The sequence below is a fragment of the Bos javanicus genome, chromosome 13 (assembly GCF_032452875.1).
Source record: "Bos javanicus breed banteng chromosome 13, ARS-OSU_banteng_1.0, whole genome shotgun sequence".
NCBI lineage: Eukaryota > Metazoa > Chordata > Mammalia > Artiodactyla > Bovidae > Bos > Bos javanicus.
The window spans coordinates 10219121-10239726 of NC_083880.1; positions in this window are offsets into that span (position 1 = coordinate 10219121).

Genomic DNA, 20606 nt, shown 5'->3' on the forward strand with positions numbered 1-20606 from the left:
AATATTAAAAAAACTATGGTCATGGCATCCGGCCCCACTCGTGACAAATAGAGGGGAGAAGGTGGTAGTAGTGACAGACTTCCTCTCCTTGGGCTCTGAAATCACTGCGGATGGTGACTGCAGCCATGAAACCAGATATTTGCTTCTTGGCAGGAAAGCGAAGACAAACCTAGACAGTGGGTTGAAAAGCCAAGACATTATTCTGCCAACAAAGCCCTGTATAGTCAAGGCTATGATCTTCCCAGTGGTCACATGTGGCTATGAAAGAAGGCAGAGCGCTGAAGAACTGATGCCTTTGAACTATGGTGCTGGAGAAGACTCATGGGAGTCCCTTGGACAGCAAGGAGATCAAGCCAGGTAATCTTAAGGGAAATCAACCCTGAATACTCATTGGAAGGACTGATGCTGAAGCTAAAACTTCAGTATTTTGGTCATCTGATGCGAACAGCTGACTCATTGGAAAAGTCCCTGATGCTGGGAAAGATTGAGAGCTAAAGGAGAAGAGGGTGTCAGAGATGGCCAGATAGCATCACCGATGCAATGAACATGAACTTTACAAACTTTGTGAGATAGTGAGGGACAGAGAGGCCTGGCATCTACAGTCCACGGGGTTGCAAAGTCAGACACAACTGGGTGACTGAACAACTACACATATATACACACTCATATATTCATGATGCCTATGTAAAAAGAGCCTCCATTTATTTGAGTGTCTATGGTCCCTAGGGCCTCGTCAAGTACAGCTGACCCTTGAATAACATGGGGGTTAGGGGCACCCACCCTCCACCCAGTGGAAAATTTATAGTCTGCCCTCCATCTATGCAGTCCTCGTATCCACAGTTCTACATTCCCGGTTTTAACAACTTTCAGATCATAGTGTACTGTAGTATTTGCTATTGAAAAAAAAAAAAAAACATATGTAAGTGAACCCACACAAACTCACATTTTTCAAGGGTCATCTGTATTTCCTATCATTTCATCTATTTGCAATTTGCTTCCTCACCTCTTCTTTGAGAACAAGAGGGACACTTCATCTTCTTGAAAATGCTAATCCTCAAACTCTAGATTTGAAACATCCCTGAGACATGCTGCCTCTTTTTGCAGAGAGGACTGTGGAACTGCAAAGTTTCACAATGTTAGAGTCTTCATATTCAGTGTGGGGTGTGCCTGATTTTGCATTGTAAAAAATTAATAGAAAATAGAGTGTAAAGAGAAACGAAAATAAGAGTTTGCCTCATAGATCATCTGCTCACTGGAGGATGCAGAAGCAGAGCTTTCCCAGGGGGTTCTCAACACCAGGTGGTCCAAGGCAGGGGCAGGATAAGAGCAGGGTGGCCTGATGTCAAGACATGGGGGGCCTACCTAAAGTTCAGATACCAGTGAAGTTCCAGAGATGAATATCCAGTCCTGTTTCTGTCTTTGCTGATTCTAGAGAGCAATATCTATCCTGGGACCAGACAGAATTTGAATGGAGATAGGGATGGTGAGGAGAGGACAGGGCAAGGTGGAAAGAAATTGGCATTTTCTCCCAAACATCTATTTTCAAAAAGAAATCTAATCCCAGCAACAAGATGTCAGCTTTACTCCCAAACACAGCAACCAAGAGGGATTGCTTCTGTGGATACTTCTCCGCTTGCAAATATTTCCCCTCCAAGGTCACACAAGGAGCTGATACATCCATTTCCCTGAAATAAATGCCATCCTGGAGGTCTTCCTGTCACTGTCAGGGGTGATGAGCAGTGTTAAAGGAGGGGAATAATGACATGGCAGAGTGATTGAAAGGGTTTGGGATGTGGTTTCCTGTTTGGTTCAGACAAAATAAAACCATTATCTGTGTTTCATCTTTTTCAGAGAGATTGTTTCCTGAGCTCTCTCGTGCCTGAAGCCCGTTGCAGCTTTCAGGAACAATACCAGCTTGTCACAATTATAGATCAATTCATCACCACAGGCAGTCTCCAATTTCCTTGAGCTCTTTCCAGGGGAAATGACTTTTCTGGGTCTACCTTATCCCTGGGTATTTTGCCTTTTTAAAAAGTTGGTGCTGTACTTATCCATTATCTGCAGAGAGCTGTCAGATAGAACACACAATTTGCAGGTGGCCATCTATGAGAGACCAAGACCCCCATTAGCTGGTGGGTGGGTCAGCAGAAATGAGACACTCAGACATGTGGACTCGGTGGGGATAAGTTTTTGCTGCAAAGGGTTAAGCATATGCTTGATGTTGAAGAACTTAGGGTTCCTTGGTGCATTTCTTATCCATTGCTAAAACATGCCCAGATCAGTAGGATCAAGGGGGCCAGGACAGAGCGAGGATGTCAGGAGAGCTCTCAGTATCCTCACTTTTACACTTGCTACCCTAGGTTACCCCTTCTCACTCGGAAGCCACATCCTTAATATTCCAGCCCTTGACCTGCTTTATCAACAGCAGCCCATCATCAGACCCACTGTGCAGTTTTCAGCTATCACGTTGCTGCTGACTCTTGCTGCAAAAGTTCTTTGCATCCCAGGGTTTTTTGTTTGTTTCCCAAGTACAGGCTTCAATCCAGCCCAACACACAAAAAATGTGTACCTTGAAATCTACAAGACATTGTTGAAAAGAAATTAAAAAGATGTAAATAAAAGAAAAGCTATTGCATTTATGAATAAAAGACATGTTATAGTAAATATGGTAATACTCCCCAAATTGATCTGCAGATTCCCACCTGACCTTCTCGCAGAAGTGACCAAACTGATGCTAGAATTCATGTGAAAATTCAAAGGACCCAGAATAGCCAAAACCACCTTGAAAAAGAAAAAAAAGATAGAAGGCTCACTCTTCCCATTTTAAAAACTTACTTCAAAGTTACAATAATTAAGTCAGGGTGGTACCAGATAAGGATAGACATATAGGCCAGTGGAACAGAATTGAGAATTCAGAAATAAGCCTTTATATTTATGGTTAATTGATTGTTGACAAGGATACCAAGACAATTTATTTGGGGAAAGAATAATCTCTTTAGAAATGGTCCTGAGACTATAGGATTTCCACATGTAAAAGAATGAAGTTGAATTCCTTTCTTATACCATTAATGCAAAATAAATCTTAGACCTAAATGTATAGCTAAAAACTATAAAACTCAGAAGAAAACATAGGAATAAATCTTATTACTTTGAGTTAGTCAATTTTTTTTAGATCTGATACCAAAATCAGTGTCAAAGAGAAACAATGATATACTGAATTTTATTAAAATTAAAAACATTTCTTCCAAGTAAATCATTAAAAAAGTGAAAAGACAAGCCATAGAAGTACAGAAAATATTTTGAAACATTTACAAATCATATGCGTGTTAAAGGAATCAGACAATCTGGCAGTAAAAAGATTCCAATCTAAAAAATGGACGAAGGCTCTGCATAGTCACTTCTTTAAAGAAGATATACAATAGTCCAAGTATGTTAAAGATGCTCAGCGTTACTATTCATTGGGGAATGCAAACCAAAACCACAATGAGATCCCACTTCACATCCACTAGGACAGTTGCAGTCAAAAAGACTCACAGTAACAAATGCTGGCAAAGATGTGGAAAGACTGAAACCCTTTGCTGGTGAGAACATCTCGTCACTTTGGAAAACTGCCAGTTCCTCAAAACGTCACACACAGAGTTACCAATGTTGTTGTTTAGTTGATAAGTTATGTCTGATTCTTTGCCACCCCAAGGGCTATAACCAGCCAGGCTCCACTGTCCATGGGATTTCCCAGGCAAGAATACTATAGTGGGTTGCCATTTCCTTCTTCAGGAGATCTTCCCTACCCAGGGATAGAACTCAAGTCTCCTGCATTGGCAGGAAAGTTCTTTACCACTGAACCAGCAAGGAATCTGTATGATTTAGCATACAATTCAGCAATTCCTAGGTACAAATTCAAGAAATCTGAAAATACGTGTCTATAAAAACACTTATACACAAATATCCATAGCAATATTATTCAAATTAGCCTATAAGTGAAAGCAACCCAAATATCCATAACTGATGAGAGGATGAACAAAACATGCTATATCCGTACAACAGAATACTACCCAGCCATAAAAAGAAATAAAGTATGAATACATGCTACAGCAGAGAAGGCAATGGCACCCCACTCCAGTACTCTTGCCTGGAAAAATCCCATGGACGGAGGAGCCTGGTGGGCTGCAGTCCATGGGGTCGCAAAGAGTCAGATACCACTGAGCGATTTCACTTTCACTTTTCACTTTCCTGCATTGGAGAAAGAAATGGCAACCCACTCCAGTGTTCTTGCCTGGAGAATCCCAGGGATGGGGGAGCCTGGTGGCTGCCGTCTATGGGGTCGCACAGAGTCGAACACAACTGAAGTGACTTAGCAGCAGCAGCAGCACATGCTACAGCATGGATGAAACTATTATGCTAAGGAAAAGAAAACAGTCAAAAAAGATCATATAGGAATACATTTATAAGAAATATGCTAAATAGCCAAATGTATAGGGACAGAAAGTAGAGAGGTCGTGGAAAAGGAGAATGCGGAGTGACTTCTCATGGGTATATTTCTTTTAATAATATTCTAAAATTATTAGTGAATTTTGCATAATTCTGAGAATATATGAAAACCATTGCATTATACATGTTAAGTGACTGTTGCATTGGCATATGAATTTTATGTCAATAAAGTTGCTTTTAAAAAGTGTAAGCTTTACTTGTTTTGACTTTGTTTTTAACATCGCTGTATATATTGCTATACTGAAAGTCAGCATTGGAGAGGAAAGAGAACAAATTTACAGCTTTCAGGGAAGAATGCCCAATAACTTGCTTTAAATGATCAATCACTTGGGGGCGAAGTGACACACAAAATAAATATGGAAATAAGCATTTTTTCCTTCTGTTCCATAACATGAACACACGGACTGCTATGGAAACAGAAAGGAAGACTCCAATAATGTTTGGCTAAAATATATACAGTTATATTTAATAGCACCAGGAAAAATTTCAGAGCTCTGCGACTGGACCCATACTGAAAGGCTCTTCGAATTACTTTTCTAGATTTGATAGTAATACTATTCACCTTGAAGAAATTGAGGAGATGTTAGGAAAGGGAAATTAATAATGTGGTTGTTCTGAATGTGACTTTGGGAAAGAATTGTCCCTTGGCTGGGACTATACACCAGTAGAGACCCATCACCATACTACTGCACATTCAGCAAGACTGGATTCATTCTCCATGGCAGACCTTGCTCCTCTTCACTAAGATAACAGGAGCCTTACTTCCACGTCTTTGTTGTGCCTCACATTTTACATGAAATGGCTCAATCCAAGTCTTTATCAGTGTCATCCACTTGTGTGTATGTATGCTCAGTGGTGTCTGACTCTGCAACCCCATGGACTGTAGCCCACCAGGCTCCTCTGTCCGTGGAATTTCCCAGGCAAGAATACTGGAATGGGTTGCCATTTCCTCCTCCAGGGGATCTTCCTGACCCAGGGATCAAACCCGTGTTTCTTGCCTTGGCAGGTGGATTCTTTACCTTGCATGGGCCATTTCCACTGGTAAACGACTTACAGTTATTAATTCAGTGGAGTACCATATTTATCAGGCTAATGTTGAAAGTAACTATACAACACATTCTATAATCAACATACTGGCCTTTATAAAAGAATTTCCTTTCAAGTGGTAACATGTTGGTTCAACTTAATCTAAATTAAATAAATTAACACCTCAAGAGATAGAACTCTGTGGGTGTTTTTTCATGTTCTCCTAACCCAATGGAACCTAGAAAGAGGTCCATTGATCTATATGTACTTAATAAGTTGGTAAGAAATGGTACAGAATGAAATAGAACCACAGACTACCAAAACCAAAGAAATGAAATGATGGGTGGTCTCTGGGAGACACACCAACTTTGCTTCTTGGGATGCTCACCCCTGGCAGCCCTAGGGACCTTTGCTAACATGACAAGTATTTAGTTTTAATTTTTAAAAAAATTTTGATCACACCATATGGCATGTGAGGTCTTAATTCTCCAAACAGGGATTGAACCCATGCCCCTTGCATTGGGAGCACAGATTCTTAACTATTGGATCACTGGGGAAGTCCTGAAAAGTATTTGTTTATAGAAGTTCAACAGGGCAGGTAGGTAACATTATTTGTGGAATAAAAAAGTACCAAAAAATATGACCCAGTATTGCTTATAAAATCAACTGTCAAGCTTATTTTTCTCAGCATGAGGAATTTCTGATTTTAAAGTTTGGCATCTTGTTATCTGCCTGAGAAGCCTCTGGGTTAATCACACATTTGGACAGAGCTGAATTATTCAGACTGTCTACCTTCGTGCTTTTGTGACCCTAACAGGCTGCCTGGAATAAAGATTTGAAAGTATCCCAGAATATCACAGTTGACACAAGTAAAATAAACTAAATGAAAAATGCCTATATTTTTAAAATAATTTAAAAACTCTCAGCTAATCAGAAAAAAAGTCCCACTTCCTTGTACAATCTGAGATTGGCCCACTGTATATATAATCATATGAAAATACATAGATAACTATTTGATTAGCTTGATCATTATATAGACAACTTGGGAATTCTCAAGGCCAGAATACTGGAGTGGGTAGCCTTTCCCTTCTCCAGGGGATCGTCCCAACCCAGGGATCAAACACAGGTCTCCCACACTATGGGTGGATTTTTTATCAGCTGAGCCACAAGAGAAGCTCAAGATTACTGGACTGGGTAGCCTTTCCCTTTTTGGATAGGATCTTCCCAACTCAGGAACTGAACCGGGGTCTCCTGCATTGCAGGTGGATTCTTTACCAACTGAGCTATCAGGGAAGCCCTTGACTAGTTTGATCATTATATAGACAACCTAGTCAGATAATTTAATATCTTCTTTTCTGGCCATGCCACTCTGCACATGGAGTCTTAGTTCTCTGACCAGGGATTGAAACTTAGTCCCTCCATTGGAAATGCAGTCTTAACTGGTGAACCACCAGGGAAGTTCCCAAGTCAGATAATTTAAGTTAAAGCAAAACAGCAGGAGGAGAACAAGATGGCAGAGGAGTTAGGTGGACATGGAGTACATGTCTCTCCACAGATGATACATCAGGACTACACCTTCAGAAGTGCATGCAGAACACCAGCTGAGAGCGGACAGGAGGACCTGATCAGAGGAAAAGAATACATAGAACCACGCAAAACTCGGTAGGACAAAGGAACTAAGGGGAAGAAGTGTGAGTAGGACTGGACCTGCCCTCAGCGGGCGGGGGAACTGAAGCAAGGGTCCAATCCCCACGTCGGGGCAACTGTCTGAGTAACAGGAGAAACATTTAAGGCTGAGAGTGAAACAGCTGATCTGTGGCAGCCTAAATAGAATGAGAATCAGACAGTCCTTGCCGCAGCCATACACACCCCAGGCAGGGATGAGGGTCCCCTGGAAGGCGCAGCGGCTGGGAGCTGGAGTTCGGGAAATGTGGAGCAAATGAGTCAGTTTTTCCCATCAGTGGCCAAAGTATTGGAGTTTCAGCTTCAACGTCAGTCCTTCCAATGAGAAAATCTTTATCTACCTCAAACTTTGCATATCTATTCTTTCGTTGCTTTCTTTGCTTTTCTCTCAACATATTTGTTAGTTTTATTTTCATTGCTTTATTCCCCACTTGGCACCTTGCTCTAGCTTTGTTTTCCAGTTTTTGCTTTAGTTAGTTTTGTTCTGGTAGATATAAGTTTTGGTTTTCTTTGTTCGCCATGTTGATCTATTCATGTTATTTATATTGGGCTGTTTTGATTTTGCTTATGGGTGTGTATGTATAGGTGTATATTCACTCACACTTTTTATTGTTGCTATAAACCTCTGCATCTAAGTTGGACTTTTGCAGCTCTGTGGAGTTTTCTTTTCTTTTCCTGTTTTTCTTTCTTCTTCCATTTTTTTTCCTTTTCTTTTTTATAATTTTAATTTTTTAAAAAACCTATTATATTTTTTCTACATTTATTCCTTTGTTTGCCTTCCCTACTGTTCTTTTACCCCATTAAAGCAGTTAATCTTTAACGTAATAAATCTTCTTTATCTACCTCTATTTAACTTTGCACATCTATTCTTTCTTTCTTTTCTTTCTTTGCTTTCCTCTCAGCATATTTGTTAGTTTTATTTTCATTGCTTTATTCCCCATTGGCACCTTGCCTTAGTCTTGTCTTCCCATTTGTGCTTTAGTTAGTTTTGTTCTTAACTGGTAAATATAATTTTTTATTTACTTTGTTCGCCAGGTCAGTCTACTGTACTTTATTTTTGTTGGACTGTTTTGACTTTGCTCAGGGGTATATATGCATATGTGTATATTCCATTATTTTAATTAATATTTGCCAGATTTTGTAACTGCCATTTGTCTGGGGTTCATCTTTGGTTTCTTGCCTTTTGATATTTGTTTTAATCTCACTTAGTGCCATAACAAACCACTTGTGAAATATTCATTCCTGACCAGAAGTCAAGCCCTGAACCTTTGGAATGGGAGCGCTGACTCCAAGACCCTAGGCTACCAGAGAACTAACCCTAGGGAGTGTCAAGTAGTGAGAACTCACACAAAGGAAACCACTTGAATACAAGACCGGCATCACCCAACCACCAGCAGCACCCTGTGCAGGACGCCTCATCTAAACAACAAAAAAAACAAAAATACAAACCCAGTCATCAGCAGACAGGATTACCACCTCACTCAGCCTGTCCATCAGAGGAAAACAAACAAACAAAAACTCAGTACAAATCTCAGCCTATATGAAGCTTACACAAACCACTGTACCAACCTTAGGCCAGAAACCAAAAGGAAGAAAGAATTCAACCTTTAAGCCTCAAACACAATAGGTTAGAAAAAGAAATAATGAAAAGGCAGAGAAATACTACCAAATGAAGGAACAACCTAGAAACACAGAAGTCCAAATAAATGAAGAGGAAATAGGCAAACTACCTGAAAAAGAATTCAGAATAATGATAGTAGAGATGATCAAAAACCTTGAAAACAAAATGGAGAAAACGCAAGAATCAATCAACAAAGATGTAGAAGAATTAAAAAATAAACATACAGAGACAAACAACACAATTACTGACATTAAAAATACTCTAGAAGGAATCAATAGCAGAATATCTAAAGCAGAAGAATGGATCAGTGAGCTGGAAGATAAAATGGTGGAAATAACTTCTGAAGAGCAGAATAAAGTAAAAAGAATGAAAAGAACTGAGGATAGTCTCAGAGACCTCTGGGACAATATCAAAGACACCAACATTCAAATTATAGGGGTCCCGGAGGAAAAAGAGAAAAAGAAAGGGCATGAGAAAATTTTTGAAGAGATTATAGTTGAAAATTTCCTCAATATGGAAAAGGAAATAGTCAATCAAGTCCAAAAAGCACAAAGACCCCCATACAGGATAAACGCAAGGTGAAGCACATCAAGACACATACTAATCAAACTAACAGAGACTAAACACAAAGAAAGAATATTAAAAGCAGCAAGGGAGAAGCAACAGGTAACATACAAGGGAAACCCCATATGCTTAAATAGCTGACCTTTCAGCAGAAACTCTGCGGGCCAGAAGAGAATGGCAGGATATATTTAAAGTACTAAAAGGGAAAAATCTACAATCAAGGTTACAGTACCCAGCAAGGATCTCATTCAAAACTGATGGACAAATAAAAAGCTTTTCAGACAAGCAAAAGTTAAGAGAATTCAGTACCACAAAGCCAGCTTTACAACAAATGTTAAATGGACTTATATAGTCAAGAAATACAAGAGAATAAAAAAGATCTACAAAATCAACCCCAAACAATTAAGAAAATGGCAATAGGAACATATATATCAATAATACTTTAAATGTAAATAGATTAAATTCTCCAACCAAAAGACATAGGCTGGCTGAATGGATACAAAAACAAGACCCATATATATGTTGTCTACAAGAAACCCACTTCAAATCTAAAGACACATGTAGACTGAAAGTGAGAGGATGGAAAAATATATTCCATGCAAATGGGAAGCAAAAGAAAGCTGAAGTAGCAATCTTCATATCAGACAAAATAGACCCTGAAATGAAGAAAATTACAAGAGATAAGAAAGGACATTACAAAATGATCAAGGGATCAATCCAAGAGGAAGACGTAACAATTGTAAATATCTATGCAAGGATGGCAGTCCTAGGTGTTCATTAGAAGGACTGATGCTAAAGCTGAAACTCCAGTACTTTGGCCACCTCATGCGAAGAGTTGACTCATTGGAAAAGACTCTGATGCTGGGAGGGATTGGGGGCAGGAGGAGAAGGGGACGACAGAGGATGAGATGGCTGGATGGCATCACGGACTTGATGGACGTGAGTTTGAGTGAACTCCGGGAGATGATGATGGACAGGGAGGCCTGGCGTGCTGTGGTTTATGGGGTCGCAAAGAGTTGGACTGAGTCGACTGAGTGACTGAACTGAACTGAATGCACTCAACATAGGAGCACCTCAATACATAAGACAAACACTAACAGACATAAAAGGAGAAATAGACAGTAACACCATAATAGTAGGAGATTTCAACATCCCACTCACACCAATGGACAGATCATCAAAAAAAGAAAATTAATAAGGAAACACAAGGCTTAAATGATACAAATTAGATGACATGGATCTTGTTATCTTCAGGACATTCCTTCCAAAGAAGAATACACCTTCTTCTCAAGTGCACATGGAATATCTCCAGGATAGACCACATCTTGGGTCACAAATCAAACCTCAGTAAACTTAAGAAAATTGAAATTGTATCAAGCATCTTCTCTGACCACAACGCTAAGAGACTAGATATTAATTATAAGAAAAAACTATAATAAATAGAAACACATGGAGATTAAACAACATGTTTCTAGAAACCAACAGGTTACTGAAGAAATCAAAAGGGAAATAAAAAAATTTCTAGAAACAAATGACAATGAAAACATGACAACTCAAAGCCTATGGGATGCAGCAAAAGCAGTCCTAAGAGGGAAGCTTATAGCAATACAATCCTACCTCAAGAAACAAGAAAAACATCAAATAGACAACCTAATTTTACACCTAAAACAACTGGAAAAAGAAGAACAAAAAACCCCCAAAATTAGTAGAAGGAAGGAAATTATAAAGATCCGAGCAGAAATAAATGAAAAAGAAATGAAAGAAACAATAGTAAAGATGAATAAAACTAAAAGCTGGTTCTTTGAGAAGATAAACAAAATTGACAAACCTTTAGCTAGACTCATCAAGAAAAGAAGAGAGAAGAATCAAATCAACAAAATTAGAAATGGAAAATGAGAGGTTACAACAGACAGTGCAGAAATACAAAGGATTATAAGAGACTATTATGAACAACTATATGGCAACAAAATGGATAACCAGGAAGAAACAGACAGATTCTTAAAAAAGTTCCATCTTCCAAGACTGAACCAGAAAGAAATAGAAATCATGAACAACCCAATTACAAGCACTGAAATTGAAGCTGTGATCAAAAATCTCCCCAAAAACAAAAGCCCAGGACCAGATGGCTTCACAGGAGAATTCTATCAAACATTTAGAGAAGAGCTAATGCCTATCCTTCTAAAACTCTTTCAAAAAATTGCAGAGGAAGGAACACTTCCAAACTCATCCTCTGAAGCCACTATCACCCTGATACCAAAACCAGACAATGACAACACAAAAAAAGAAAACTGCAGGCCAATATCACTGATGAACATAGACGCAAAAATTCTCAACAAAATTTTAGCAAACAGAATTCAGCAAAACATCAAAAAGCTCACACACCATGAGCAAGTTGGGTTTATTCCAGGAATGCAAAGATTCGTCAATATACACAAATCAATCAATGTGATACACCATATTAACAAATTGAAAGATAAAAACCATATGATCATCTCAGTAGATGCAGAAAAAGCCTTTGACAAAATTCAGCATACATTTATGATTAAAACTCTTCAAAAAGTGGGCATAGAAGGAAGCTACCTCAACATAGTAAAGGCCATATATGATAAGCCTAGAGCAAACATTATTCTCAATGGCAAAAAACTGAAAGCATTCCCCCTAAGATCAGGAACAAGACAAGGGTATCCACTTTCACCACAATTATTCAACATAGCTCTGGAAATCCTAGGTACAGCAATCAGAGTAGAAAAAGAAATAAAAGGAATCCAGATCAGAAAAGAAGTAAAGCTCCCACTGTTTGCAGAGGACATGATACTGTACATAAAAAACCCTAAAGACAGTATCAGAAAATTACTAGAGCTAATCAGCGGATTTAACAAATTTGCAGGAGACAAAACCAATACACAGAAATCACTTGCATTTCTATATACTAACAATGAAAAATCAGAAAGAGAAATTAAGGAATCAATCTCACTCACCATTAAAACAAAAATAATTAAATATCTAGGAATAAACTTATCTAAGGAGACAAAAGAACTGTACACAGAAAATTATAAGACACTAATGAAAGAAATCAAAGATGACATAAACAGATGGAGAGATATTCCATGTTCCTGGGTAGGAAGAATCAATATTGTGAAATAACTATACTACCAAATGCAATCCACAGATTCAATGTGGATTACCAATGGCATTTTTACCAATGGCATTTTTCACAGAACTAGAACAAAAAATTTCACAATTCATTTGGAAACACAAAAGACCCCAACTAGCCAAAGCAGTCTTGAGAAAGAAGAATGGAGCTGGAGGAATCAACCTTCCTGATTTCAGATTATGCTACAAAGCTACAGTCATCAAGACAGTATGGTACTGGCACAAAAACAGGAATATAGAGCAATGGAACAAGATAGAAAGCCCAGAAATAAACCCATGCACCTATGGGTAGTTTATTTTTGACAAAGGAGGCAAGAATATACAATGGGGCAAAGAAAGCCTCTTCAATAAATGATGCTGGGAAAACTGGACAGCTACATGTAAAACAATGAAATTAGAACACTTTCCAACACCATGCACAAAGATAAACTCAAAATGGATTAAAGACCTAAATGTAAGACCAGAAACTATGAAACTCTTAGAGGAAAACATAGGCAGAACAGTCGATGACCTAAATCAAAGTAAGATCCTCTATGGCCCACCTCCTAGAGTAATGGAAATAAAAACAAAAGTAAACAAGTGGGACCTGATTAAACTTAAAAGCTTTTTAACAGCAAAGGAAAGTATAAGCAAGGTGAAAAGACAAACCTCAGAATGGGAGAAAAATAATAGCAAATGAAACAACTGACAAAGGATTAACTTCCAAAATATACAAGCAGATCATACAACTCAATGCCAGAAAAACAACCAACCAGTGAAAAAGCGGGGAAAATACCTAAACAGACATTTCTCCAAAGAAGACATACAGATGGCTAACAAACACATGAAAAGATGCTCAACATCATGAATTATTAGAGAAATGCAAACCAAAACTACAATGAGATATCACCTCACACTTGTCAGAATGGCCATGATCAACAAGTCTACAAACAATAAATGATGGAGAGGGTGTGGAGAAAAGGGAATGCTCTTGCATTGTTGGGAATGTAAATTGATACATTTACATTTACAGCCAATATGGAAGAAGGTATGAAGATTCCTTAAAAAACTAGGAATAAAACCACCATATGACCCAGCAATCCCACTCCTAGGAATATACCTTGAGGAAACCAAAATTGAAAAAGACACATGTATCCCATTGTTCATTGTAGCACTATTTACAATAGCTAGAACATGGAAGCAACTTAGATATCCATTGACAGATGGATGGATAAAGAAGTTGTGGTACATATACACAATGGAATATTACTCAGTCATAAAAAGGAATGCATTTGAGTCAGTTCTGATGAGGTGGATGAACCTAGAACCTATTATACAGAGTGAAGTGAGTCAGAAAAAGAAAGATAAATATTGTATTCTAATGCACATATACAGAATCTAGAAAAATGGTACTGAGGAATTTATTTACAGGGCAGCAATGGAGAAACAGTCATAGAGAACAGACTTATGGACATGGGGAGAGGGGAGGAGAGGGTGAGATGTATGGAAAGAGCAACATGGAAACTTACATTACCATATATAAAATAGATAGCCAACAGGAATTTGCTGTATGGCTCAGGAAACTCAAAGAGGGGCTCTGCATCAATCTAGAGGGGTGGGATGGGTAGAGAGATGGGAGAGAGTTTCAAAAGGGAGGGGATATATGTATACCTATGGCTGATTCATGTTGAGGTTTGACAGAAAACAGCAAAATTCTGTAAATAAATTATCCTTCAATAAAAAAAATAAACTAAAAAAAAAATTAAAACAGCAAATTTTAAATTGTCTTTTCTGGGAAACTACCAGGCTTGGATAGACCCTGGGTGTACGGCACAGTCAATTCTCTCCATATATAATTTCCTAGAGATTTTGCTTACCCAGGAAGGCCCGCGTGTGCCAGAAAGGCACTGCCATGACGGGACCGTTTCTTCCCTGTACACTGATCCATAAGCGGAGTGGAGAGACGCAGGAGAGAAAACCAGATCATGCCTGTCCTGGTCCCAGAGCCACAGCAAGATGGTGCCAAGACATAATGAGACATGAGGGATTGTTGGCGTAAGGTTTAATTCAGCCAGGTTAGCTGGCTGGTAAAGATGGGCAAATTCATCACTCCAAATTGTATTCAGAACAAATCAAGAATTGCCATTCAATACTGATTTAATTCATGCTTCACTGAATCCCCAAGCATTAAGAGAATTACTTGAGTCATGATCCCTGCTCTCATCTTGTCTGCTGGAGAGAGACAAGCAATTTCCATACCTCGGGATAAGTGCTAAGGCACCCCACTCCAGTCCTCTTGCCTGGAAAATCCCATGGACGGAGGAGCCTGGTGGGTTGCAGTCCATGGGGTCGCTAGGAGTCGGACATGACTGAGCGACTTCACTTTCACTTTTCACTTTCATGCATTGGAGAAGGAAATGGCAACCCACTCCAGTGTTCTTGCCTGGAAAATCCCAGGGACGGGGAGCCTGGTGGGCTGCCGTCTATGGGGTCACACAGAGTCAGACACGATTGAAGTGACTTAGCAGCAGCAACAGGATATTATAGAAATCAGGTGCCTCCAACCCATCTGTGAGTTTCAGGCCTGCCTTCTGCAGGGAAACTTGATTTGGCTGGAGGAAAGAGCATTTAATTCCTGTCACGCTAACGAGTGGCAGATGGGATGGATGGTTGGTCCGCCTCACTAAGAACGCCTTAGGTGCACTGGAAATGAAAAACAAGTGCTAAGCTTCCATTTGTCAAATGTTTGCCAGAGTTGGGTTTTTTTTGTTGTTGTTGCAGGAATATACACAGAGAGGGAGCAGGTGGGGAAGGTACAATACCTCATACACCAGCCTCCAGAGATTCAATTTTCCATTACTGTAAATACTATTCACACAGGTGCAAAAAGCTCAGCTTTAGTTCCTAAGTCCTGGAGTTAATGAGTCCTGAGAGTGAGGATCTCAGAATCCGTAATTGCAGGAAAGTGGCAAAACCAACACTGAGGCCTGGCTCTCAAGCTCCAGGGAACACAGAGGTGGCAGCAGCTAAGTGCGCTTCTGGGGTCCAGGTCCGTGCGCACCTGTCAGTCACCCTCCTTGCTCACCTGAGTTGAGTGGAGAGGGGAACATGCAGATCACGGGAGGGTTTTAGAGGATGAGCAGCTTAGTCATGCAGTGAAAGAGAGATGATCTGCTTTGTCAGGCACCACTTACTCTATTTTTTGGGTTCTTATTTTTTTAAGATATAATTGGCTTATAACATTGTATTCATTTTCGGGGCACAGCATAATGATTTGATATATGAATGTATTGTGAAATGATCACCACAAGAGCTTTAGTTTATACCCATCACCATACATGTAAGTCACAACATTATATTTCGTGTAAGAGAACTTTAAAGATCTACTCTCTTAAGAATTTTCGGTTATAAAATACAGGATGCAGTATTGTTAACTATTGTCACCATACTGTATGTTACATCCCTGGGACTTATTTTTCTTATAATTAGAAACTTATCCTTTTTGACCACCCTCATCCATTTCACCTACTCTCCCCCCACCCCTTCACCTCTAGCAACCACAAATCTGTATCTGTGAGTTTATTTTGTTGTTTTGTTTTGTTTCATTTAGATTCCACACATAGGTGAGATTATACAGTATTTGCCTTTATTAGCCTGATTTATTTCACTTAGTATAATAGTATTAAGGTCCATTCCATATTATCACAAATGGCAAGATCTCCTTTTTCATGGTGAAATGTATATATATATATATCACATCTTTATCCATTTATCCATAGATGGACAATTAGATTGTTTCCATATCTTGGCTTCAGGGAACATGGTCAGGGACAGGGGTGTGGTGCAGACAGCTTTTGGAGATGATAATGTTGTCTTCAGGTTCTTTTTAGAACACGACTTCTTTCAAACTCTTGTAGAATCATACTCTCAGATCAGATCAGATCAGTCTCTCAGTTGTGTCCAACTCTTTGCGACGCCATGAATCGCAGCACGCCAGGCCTCCCTGTGCATCACCAACTCCCGGAGTTCACTCAGACTCATGTCCATTGAGTCAGTGATGCCATCCAGCCATCTCATCCTCTGTCGTCCCCTTCTCCTCCTGCCCCCAATCCCTCCCAGCATCAGAGTCTTTTCCAATGAGTCAACTCTTCGCATGAGGTGGCCAAAGTACCAGAGTTTCAGCTTAGCATCATTCCTTCCAAAGAAATCCCAGGGCTGATCTCCTTCAGAATGGACTGGTTGGATCTCCTTGCCGTCCAAGGGACTTGCAAGAGTTTTCTCCAACACCACAGTTCAAAAGCATCAATTCTTCAGCACTCAGCCTTCTTCACAGTCCAACTCTCACATCCATACATGACCACTGGAAAAACCATAGCCTTCACTAGATGTACCTTTGTTGGCAAAGTAATGTCTCTGCTTTTGAATATGCTATCTAGGTTAGTCATAACTTTCCTTCCAAGGAGTAAGCGTCTTTTAATTTCATGGCTGCAGTCACCATCTGCAGTGATTTTGGAGCCCCCAAAAATAAAGTCTGACACTGTCTCCACTGTTTCCCATCTATTTGCCATGAAGTGATGGGACCAGATGCCATGATCTTCGTTTTCTGAATGTTGAGCTTTAAGCCAACTTTTTCACTCTCTTCTTTCACCTTCATCAAGAGGCTTTTTAGTTCCTCTTCACTTTCTGCCATAAGGGTGGTGTCATCTGCATATCTGAGGTTATTGATATTTCTCCTGGCAATCTTGATTCCAGCTTGTGTTTCTTCCAGCCCAGCGTTTCTCATGATGTACTCTGCATAGAAGTTAAATAAACGGAGTGACAATATACAGCCTTGACATACTCCTTTTCCTATTTGGAACCAGTCTGTTGTTCCATGTCCAGTTCTAACTGTTGCTTCCTGACCTGCATACAAATTTCTCAAGAGGCAGATTAGGTGGTCTGGTATTCCCATCTCTTTCAGAATTTTCCACAGTTTATTGTGATCCACACAGTCAAAGGCTTTGGTATAGTCAATAAAGCAGACATAGATGTTTTTCTGGAACTCTCTTGCTTTTTCCATGATCCAGCGGATGTTGGCAATTTGATCTCTGGTTCCTCTGCCTTTTCTAAAACCAGCTTGAACATCTGGAAGTTCACGGTTCACATATTGCTGAAGCCTGGCTTGGAGAATTTTGAGCATTACTTTACTAGCGTGTGAGATGAGTACAATTGTGCAGTAGTTTGAGCATTCTTTGGCATTGCCTTTCTTTGGGATTGGAATGAAAACTGACCTTTTCCAGTCCTGTGGCCACTGTTGAGTTTTCCAAATTTGCTGGCATATTGAGTGCAGCACTTTCACAGCATCATCTTTCAGGATTTGGAATAGCTCAACTGGAATTCTATCACCTCCACTAGCTTTGTTCGTAGTGATGCTTTCTAAGGCCCACTTGACTTCACATTCCAGGATGTCTGGCTCTACGTCAGTGATCACACCATTGTGATTATCTGGGTCGTGAAGATATTTTTTGTACAGTTCTTCTGTGTATTCTTGCCATCTCTTCTTAATATCTTCTGCTTCTGTTAGGTCCATACCATTTCTGTCCTTTATTGAGCCCATCTTTGCATGAAATGTTCCTTTGGTATCTCGGATTTTCTTGAAGAGATCTCTAGTCTTTCCCATTCTGTTGTTTGCCTCTATTTCTTTGCACTGATTGCTGAAGAAGGCTTTCTTATCTCTTCTTGCTATTCTTTGGAACTCTGCATTCAGATGTTTATATCTTTCCTTTTCTCCTTTGCTTTTCACTTCTCTTCTTTTCACAGCTATTTGTAAGGCCTCCCCAGACAGCCATTTTGCTTTTTTGCATTTCTTTTCCATGGGCATGGTCTTGATCCCTGTCTCCTGTACAATGTCACGAACCTCATTCCATAGCACATCAGGCACTCTATCTATCAGATCTAGTCCCTTAAATCTATTTCTCACTTCCACTGTATAATCATAAGGGATTTGATTTAGGTCATACCTGAATGGTCTAGTGGTTTTCCCTACTTTCTTCAATTTAAGTCTGAATTTGGCAATAAGGAGTTCATGGTCCGAGCCACAATCAGCTCCTGGTCTTGTTTTTGCTGACTGTATAGAGCTTCTCCATCTTTGGCTGCAAAGAATATAATCAATCTGATTTCGATGTTGACCATCTGGTGATGTCCATGTGTAGAGTCTTCTCTTGTGTTGTTGGAAGATGGTGTTTGCTATGACCAGTGCATTTTCTTGGAAAACTCTATTAGTCTTTGCCCTGCTTCATTCCATATTCCAAGGCCAAATTTGCCTGTTACTCCAGGTGTTTCTTGACTTCCTACTTTTGCATTCCAGTCCCCTATAATGAAAAGGACATCTTTTTTGGGTGTTAGTTCTAAAAGGTCTTGTGGGTCTTCATAGAACCATTCAACTTCAGCTTCTTCAGCTTTACTGGTTGGGGCATAGGCTTGGATTACTGTGATATTGAATGGTTTGCCTTGGAAATGAACAGAGATCATTCTGTCGTTTTTGAGATTGCATCCAAGTACTGCATTTCGGACTCCTGTTGACCATGATGGCTACTCCATTTCTTCTGAGGGATTCCTGCCCGCAGTAGTAGATATAATGGTCATCTGAGTTAAATTCACCCATTCCAGTCCATTTTAGTTAGCTGATTCCTAGAATGCCAACATTCACTCTTGCCATCTCTTGTTTGACCACTTCCAATTTGCCTTGATTCATGGTCCTGACATGCCAGGTTCCTATGCAATATTGCTCTTTACAGCATCGGACTTTGCTTCTATCACCAGTCACATCCACAGCTGGGTATTCTTTTTGCTTTGGCTCCATCCCTTCATTCTGTCTGGAGTTATTTCTCCACTGATCTCCAGTAGCATATTGGGCACCTACTGACCTGGGGAGTTTCTCTTTCAGTATCCTATCATTTTGCCTTTTCATACTGTTCATGGGGTTCTCAAGGCAAGAATACTGAAGTGGTTTGCCATTCCCTTCTCCAGTGGACCACATTCTGTCAGATCTCTCCACCATGACCCACCTGTCTTGGGTTGCCCCACGGGCATGGCTTAGTTTCATTGAGTTAGACAAGGCTGTGGTCCTAGTGTGATTAGACTGACTAGTTTTCTGTGAGTATGGTTTCAGTGTGTCTGCCCTCTGATGCCCTCTTGCAATACCTACCATCTTACTTGGGTTTATCTTACCTTGGGCGTGGGGTATCTCTTCACGGCTGCTCCAGCAAAGCACAGCCAATGCTCCTTACCTTGGACGAGGGGTATCTCCTCACCGCCACCCTTCCTGACCTTCAACGTAGGACAGCTCCTCTAGGCCCACCTGTGCCCGTGCAGCCACGGTGAGGGGTTGGTCCTCCCAGCCACTGCCCCTGAATTATACTATAGTTATATAATATTTCAACATTGGGGGAAAGAGGAGTGAATGGTACATGGGAAGTTACATTTCTTTGCAACTTCCTCTGAATCTATAATTATTTCAAAACAGAAAGTTTTTAAAAAGTCTGCTGTTGCATTAGGCATAAAGTAAAATAATAATAATAAAAAGAATAGGCTCTCTCTTCATTCAGAAAGGTAAATCCTGTATGCATATTTGTCAGGGATGTGTTTTACCCTAGATAATATCTTTTATGTAACTGCCGTATAATATCACTTCATCATCATACAGTTGTCCATTTACTTACTAAATTCCTTCATCCACTGAGTATAAGTTGAGCACCTGTTGTAAGCCAGGGCATTGCTGTAGGTGCTGGGCATAGCACGCAGAGAGAAAATAAGATTTGTCCTCAGGATTCTTATGGTTTAATAGGGAAGACAACCATTTAACAAATCTCAAAAGAAATGCATAGTTGTCATTATGACAAATACTCAAGGTGAAGCACACAGCAGGCTAACAGAAGCTTCTTCTAGAATTCTCACAAGACCTAAACGATACCATATGTGAAATACTGTTAATCCCATTAGCTTTCTTGACAAAAGTTACTGGTCATTAATATTTGGTGCAGATATGGAACTCAGTTTTCATTTAAATTTAGTTCTTCTCAAAGTACCCCAATCACTATCTGTCTTAGTCCTC